The following is a 7,358-nucleotide window of genomic DNA, read 5'->3' on the forward strand; positions in this document are numbered from 1 at the left end:
TCAGTGCTCAAAGACCATTCAAGAGGACACAGCTGCCTATGCTATTTTAGCCCACATTTATACACTTAATACTGGATTGCACATACCTTTTAGTGTTTAAATAATCAAAGCAAATAGCCACTCCATGTTAGTGGCTGCATAGAAAGACATCATACAGGCATTACCTAATTTAATTTAGTGGAGAGTCCTTTATTGACGCACATTTATTCTTACAATTATTCACATTTTAATCAATGTTGTCACAGAATCACTTGTGTACATTTTCTGAGAATAAGTTCACAAGGGACAGTTCTCTAGTCTTAGATTTTTTTCAAGTCTAAAACAATGCTTCCTCAAAATATTCCACTTTGAACATGTGTTGACTCTGATGCAAATTATACATACAGGTATCTTCAATATTTCTATGTAGTCATCTAATCTTGTTGTGTAAACATTTGTTTGTCTTTGGTTTCTTCCCCATCTCCTGGTGACTTAACTTGATATACAAGGTTTTGTATGCAAATTTTAAAGAATAATTTAGGGATCACTCATTAATGTTTGTCATTTGGGGAAGACTTTGCTTGCTCTAGAGTCTTTTGTTGCAGGTTAGTACATTTTTATTCTATATTTTTCTCTAGCACATATCCATCTCTCCCCCAAGAGCACACACACTCATTGTCTCAATAAATCATGAGTTACATGTCTAAAAATTTTTGATTTTTGCTCACTGCAAAAATAGAACATCAAATCTTTAACATCAAATATATGACATGTTTTCATTTTGCTTTTTTTTCCTACACAAAGAGTGAAGATGGCCAACTGTCAGACTCCTGGTGTTCAAAGACCTGGCTGAGCAGTCCCCAACTGGAGAAGGATCTTCATACTGTGCAGCAGGCAGTGGAGAGAGTCATAATTAGACAATGTGCTAACAATAGGAAGTTGAATGTCCAACCCCAAGAGGACAGCTGTATTAGCCCTCCCACCAACTAGGCTCAGGGAACATGGAAGAAGAGGAGGTAGAAAGGATGTCAGACAAATAGGATGGGGAGCAACAGAGTGAAATACTGTCCTGTGGACACAGCATGGTTATTGCATGAATAAACTCACAGCCCTGTGTCCTTCTGTACAAGATCAACCAGCCAAAACTCCCAGAATTGATGGGTAAGATGATCTTCAGGCTCCATCCCTTACTGGGGAGCTATTGAACGTTGATAGTCACTGGGGCAGGGAAAAACCAATCTTTTCTTTTTTTTTTTTGAGGATGTGGCCATGGTAGGATTCCTCTGTTCCAATGGGCAGCTCCACACCCATACACATGTGGCCAGCAGTAACTGGACTTGGTGTACTTTTTTTTTTAAGACAGGAAGTTAGGATGGAGTTTCTGCTCAGCAGTGGGTCTGTATTTACTAGGACACATTTTAGCTCCTCAGCTCTGTTTTGGGGGTGCTGCCACAAAGGCACCTACATCACATCTTGCTTTTTTGGTAGAGAGGCTTAACATACGTGTCTCTACTTTCTCATGAGTCATGTGATCATTATAATACTTCCATTCATTTTCAATCTCATCATATTTTATATTGTAACTTTCCTTTGTAGACATATTGTAGAACTATTTTGTTCTGTCTTAAAATCTCTGGTGGCATTTTGTTTACAAATCCTTGAATTTGTGAAATAAGTTGTGGAGAGTTGAGGCTCTAAGGAATGTAAATGCTCCATTCAGGAAACAAGTTTTCTCAATATAGACATTATAGGCTTGAATATGCAACACAGGTTTAATATTTATTTGATGAGACAAAACACATAAAAATTGGATACAAATATATCTGAGGTCAGCGGGACGAGGTATGCAGGCTTCACCTTCCAGCCTAGATCACAGCTACTGTAGGCTTTCCCAGACACCAGGCTGGAACATTAAATGTGGGACCTAGAGACCGAGACATCCTTTCTCTAAAGAGTAATCCATGTTTGATCCGTCTCTTATGAATTAATAGGGGAGATCACTGAGTGTTCTGAACCAAGGGTTGGAGCTCTGAACACCTCTGGGCAGGAGCGATGTTTCATCTCCCCGTTGCCTGCTGGTCACATGGGAGTGTCCTTTCATTTAGTGGAAGTTTGTTCTGTCTTGCCAACTCCAGGGCAGCTTTGTCCTCTACCTTCCCTTTGTCTGCAGACCTCATCACCATATGAGCTTTGATTTTTGTCTTTGCTAAGTCCTGAAACTTAATTCAAGAAAATGCTAATACATTTAGCCTGGACGTGTACAAAACCTAACATTCTTTATTCTCCTGTGTAACAAAGCTGTAAGCCCATTGTCTCCTATTAGCAAATTAAGACCCAAGGCAGAGAGATGCAACCCCATGCTTTGGAATTGGGACTAGGAAGCAGAAGCAGGCAGCAGAAACAGAAACCTGAGCTCTGTACTTCACAGACTCCTTGCCTGTGGGACTGGGCTGCATCACCCCAGGCTGTGAAGTAGGGACCACAGCAGTACACCAAAGTCAAGGAAGAGGAAGAGATCTTCATGAATCCTTTGATGAAAATCAGTTTTCTATAGCTCTTCTCCAAATCTGAAATCTGATGGTATCCGGGCAACTGGTCACTAAGGTGCTATGGCTGACCGTGACAAGGGCATTGTTCTTGGAAGACTGAGCAGCTTCTGCCAACGCTGGTCTTCCTGTCAGTGATTACCTGCTGGCCTGCCTAACCAGCTCCCTGGTCCTGGACTCTGTTCATGAAGGTAAGAGGAAAACACACCTGCTGTGTCTGAGCATGGCCCATACAGGACCATGAATGACCTCACTGGATATCCCATTTCATTTGATTGACAGGAAGGATATCTCTACAACCATGAAAACTGAGAGGTGATCATGACAGGTCCAGCTGCTGCATGAGGGAGAGCCTGCTGCCAAAAAGACTTTGCTGATCTGAACTACTCTGATGGTGTTTGCCCTGCTTTCTCTCTCTCTCTATATATATATACACCTAATTCTTTAAAAAGCCATAGGAACTGATATTTAAAATACCTGACCCAGTTCATCAGGGCCAAAAACCTGTGGCTAAGGTGGTCAGGCCCCAGGAGAGAACCTACTACCATGATTCGGCTAAACTGACACATTAGTAAACTGCTTCCTATGGTTTATCAATACAGCCAGTTACTGCATCCATCAACTTAGTTGGTGATTAACACAGAGACCCACATGACTCAAAGTGTAGCAAACTAGCAATGCAGTGTGTTCAACCCCAGCTAGGACATCTACACCACACACACCCTCTTGAGTCTCAGGGGCTATTCTGGAAGAAGAAGGGGTGGGAATATTGCAAGAGTCAGAGGTGGTGCTTGAGCATAAGAAAACTCTATTTTCTGAAGACAACAGTGTGCTTGCACATATGAACTCGCAGCAGTTGTGATAACACGCATAGGACCTGTGCAAGCTCAAGCAATTTAAACTGGCAGCCTGGAGAGGGAGGTGGACAGCAAGTCCCAGCCCTAGCTGAAGACCCCACATGGGGTCTGACTTAGTCACCCTACACAAGACACATCCAAAATTAGAGTCATCTGGTCTCCAAATAGCACCTTGAACATATGAGATTCTCAAGAATAAAAATAATGAAAACGTCCCAGAAGAAACGAAACTCCAAGTGCTCTCAGATTCGGGGCGTTTTCAGCAGTGGAATGCTGTCAGAGAATCAGCCAACAGCTCTCACACTTCTGATCCACATGCTCAATGTTTGTATCTTCATTATCTATCTCTATGCACTTTCTTTTCAGACAAAAGAATGGAAAAAGATGAATATATTTTATTACTACATAACCAGTAAGAACTCGGTGGAGAAAAATAAATAGAGTACATCTTAAGGAAGAGAAACATAATTATGTTATCAATAGGAAACCTGCGCACATTTTTGCATGGTTCAAGCTGGTTTTACTTTACTGTCCTTACACTTGGTGCTTTTGCAATTTTATGCTGCTTTCTCTAAGCATCAAAATTTCCCACTTCATTACATATCATTGACAAATAGAATTTCAATGTGTTTACCTACTATTCTATCACACAAATACATGGTTTTTTTCTCATTAAAAAACCTAATCCAAAGACTCAAAGGTGGTTACGTAAGTTGCTATAATATTTAATTTAACATTTAATTACATTTAATTTCATTTCAATGGGATCACTTTACAAAGTGGAACCACTGGGCCTACGTTGTCATCATTCTGAGTCCCATTGCTCCCGCTTCCAGGTTGATTTCCCACATGCTTTCTGCAGTTGTAAGAGGCGTGTCTAAGAGGACCTGTGTCTCTCGATGCGGTGGAAAATGTTTCATAGTGTCTGCTCAAATTTTATCTTAGCAAATTAAAACAATTCAGTCGTGGATCCTAGCCCTTGCCCTGGCTGTCACTCTATTGGATTTTGTCCCATCACTCTTAATAAAAGATATGGACTATATTGGAAAGAAATTATCATCTAACAAATGACCTTTTATCTACATGGGAAGGAAATTGGCTTTGTGCCCTCTCATGATCCTAGCTCCTCAGTGTAAAAGGAAACCTTGCTGTGACTAATATAGGTTATGGGACACTCAGACAATTTCCTTAGTTTTTTTTATTGGTGGTGAGACCTGCTTATGCCAGCCACCTACCAATTTTCTATGCCATCCATTTTTGGAGAGGTCAAAATGTAAGAATAAGGATTGTAGAAATGTGTTTCAGATGTGTCCCTCCCCACCTTCCTCTTTCTCCTCTTCACAATTAAACATTTCTGCCACCTAGGGGTATTGATGAAGAAATTTATACATACATTGAGCAGACTAAGCATGTGTGACAAAGATTCAGAAAGAAATAAATACTCCATCAGTGAAGTATGTAAGTCACACCCATGATTGTGTTTTCCCATCTGTTTCATAATAATCGGTTATCTTAAAGCTAAGTGAGAGTGGCATGCTGGGAAATATAAGGCCTCCTCTATCAAGACTAAGAACACTTAGGCCACCTGGGTGAGGACTTCGTGGTGATCTTCTGGTACTTGGTGCCTGCCTGCCTGCCTTTTGGGGACCTTTGGCATTGTTTCTCACCTGTGGCAGTTTGAAGCAGCCAGGAGACAGGTCTCATTTGAAGAACATTGTTTTGTGGACTTCCCTCCATTTATACGCTGTTCTGTATTTCACATTTATATTTGCTTATGTTATAATAACCTGTAACATTAGGGGATGGCCAAGCTCAGTCACAGTAGAAAGAGAAACCCATGTCATCTAAAGCAAAGGTGAAACCCACCCATGGGTGGCTTCCTAAGGCTGTCTTGAGGCCACAGGGGACATGAATGTAGTCAAGTTTTCCCCTGAACTAGAAAAAAAAATTGTCATCATTTTTAAAAAGTTAAAATTTACCAAGGTGAAAAACATAAACATGCAGCTCCATAGTAAAGGCTCGGTGTTGTTTTGCCTTGAAGGATCTAATAGACATAGAATGACCAAAATATGTAGAAAAGATATCTGGATTTTTGCTTAAGAAGTTTGCTGTTCTTTATCAAGGCATATGAATTGAGTCTGTCTTGCAAATAAATACTATGAGATTTCTCGCTCTCTGCTTATCTAGGGACATGAGGCACTGATGGTCAGACAGACAGGCAGTTTCACCTCCTTCTATGCCAGCATGTTAAACAAGCTGATTGATCAGAGATGTCCTCCAAGTCTTGGGGAATTTGAAGAGAGAGGGAAGTGTAGTGGATATGGAGTTGTTCTCTAGGGTCAGAGAGGTGTCCTTATGCTCCGGTGATCTTCTGTCCACCAGTCAGGAAAATCAGCCATGCTGACTTTCTTCTATCTCCCCTTCTCTGGCAATATGATGTTAGGACCAGGGTTTTACAGAGCCTGGGATTTTCTTCACGGTGACAGGTCTCTGCTAACTGCATAGAAGTATCCCTAATTGCACCTATCCGCCCTGGGGGGCAGGGTGAGTTGGAAGGAGCCATGTAAATGTCAGGCCTTTCTACTCTCATTATGGCCTGCCTCTGTCCAAGCCTACTGTTCCCAGGAAGGGTGGGGCTCTCTCTTCTTTATCTTGACAGTTTTGTTCTAAAATTCACTGCTGTGTAGAGGGCAGAGGAAGATGCTGTTTGAAATGGTTGCCCGTATGCACAATATCTGAATTCAGAACTCACGGATGAGAGCAATGAATTGGCCGTGTAACTCTCACTCTGACTCAAAAGTGGATGCAGGAATGTGCCAGAGATTCCCATGGAAATATGTATGACTGAGCTCTGTCCCATACCAGAAGGACCTCTCATGATACCATGTCTAAGGCAAAATAGACCGAGACATTGGAAATCCTCTCCATTTGGAATTTTTTTAACCTGGAAGGTGATGTATATTTGTTTTGTTCTTGATTAAGCTAGGAAGTTTTGCTAATAGGCTTTCAATGTGAAGTTCTCTGACACTCGGGCTTTGGAACATTAAGTGTTGGTAGACCAGCTAGGAAGAAGGTGGGGCAGGAGCTGCACAGCAGTGACTCTGGGGGTGGTGTCTTAGGGTTTCTAATAAGAGAAATCATGACCACAGCAACTCTTATAAAGGAAAACATTTAATTACTGTGGGTGGCTTACAGTTTCAGAGGTTTAGTCCATTATCATCATGGTGGGACATGGCAGGCGGCATGCAGGCAGACATGGTGCTGGAACTGAGAGTCCTACATATTGATATGCAGGCAACAGGAAGTGGTCTGTCTCACTGAGCACAGCTTGAGCAAAGGAGACCTCAAAGACCAACCCCACAGTGACACGATTTCTTCAACAAGGCCACACATACTCCAAGACCACTCCCTCATTTTGGAGGCCATTTTCTTTCAGATGCCCACAGGTGGGAACTGCACAGTGGTGACTCTGGGATGAGCTCTTTGCAAGTTGGCCTGGTTTCTTTCTTTGCTCTGTGGGTTTGTGCATCAAGAGGAGTGCTTAGCTCTACCTCTGCCTCTCTAACAGGAGACCACAGAACCTCTCCGAGGCATCATGAATGTTTACACTAAGAACGGATTTGAGATGCTTAAAACGTTTAGTGTTTTGTCATAAAATCTGTTAGTTATTCATGAAGACTGATGACAATTTTACAGTAATAATGCATTTAAGCTGTGAAAGTGATAGGGACTAACCTATATGTAATGTAATACTTTCCTATAGAAAAATTATTTTGTTGAGTCTTCAGATAATGGATAACGGAATAATGGATAATATTACACTGTTTGACAATTAGGGACAAAATACGTATTTTAAATGAAACACCTTACAGAGAAACAATTGATAAATTTTTGAGAAGATACCAGGCCCTGGATTCCCTAGGTATCTATTAGAGGGGGTCTTGCATTGGTGGGATGATGTATAAAATAATTCCCC

General features: G+C 41.4%; 1 long non-coding RNA gene across 1 annotated transcript; it reads left to right on the forward strand.

Moving 5' to 3' along the window:
* The first annotated feature begins 965 nt into the window (after positions 1-965).
* LOC121144252 lies at positions 966-2,940 on the forward strand. The gene is made up of 3 exons (XR_005881568.1): positions 966-1,140; positions 2,408-2,716; positions 2,808-2,940. It is a non-coding gene; the product is annotated as an uncharacterized LOC121144252 (long non-coding RNA).
* Positions 2,941-7,358: the final 4,418 nt, after the last annotated feature.

This window comes from Mesocricetus auratus, unplaced genomic scaffold (genome assembly GCF_017639785.1).
Source record: "Mesocricetus auratus isolate SY011 unplaced genomic scaffold, BCM_Maur_2.0 Super-Scaffold_100015, whole genome shotgun sequence".
Classification (NCBI taxonomy): domain Eukaryota; kingdom Metazoa; phylum Chordata; class Mammalia; order Rodentia; family Cricetidae; genus Mesocricetus; species Mesocricetus auratus.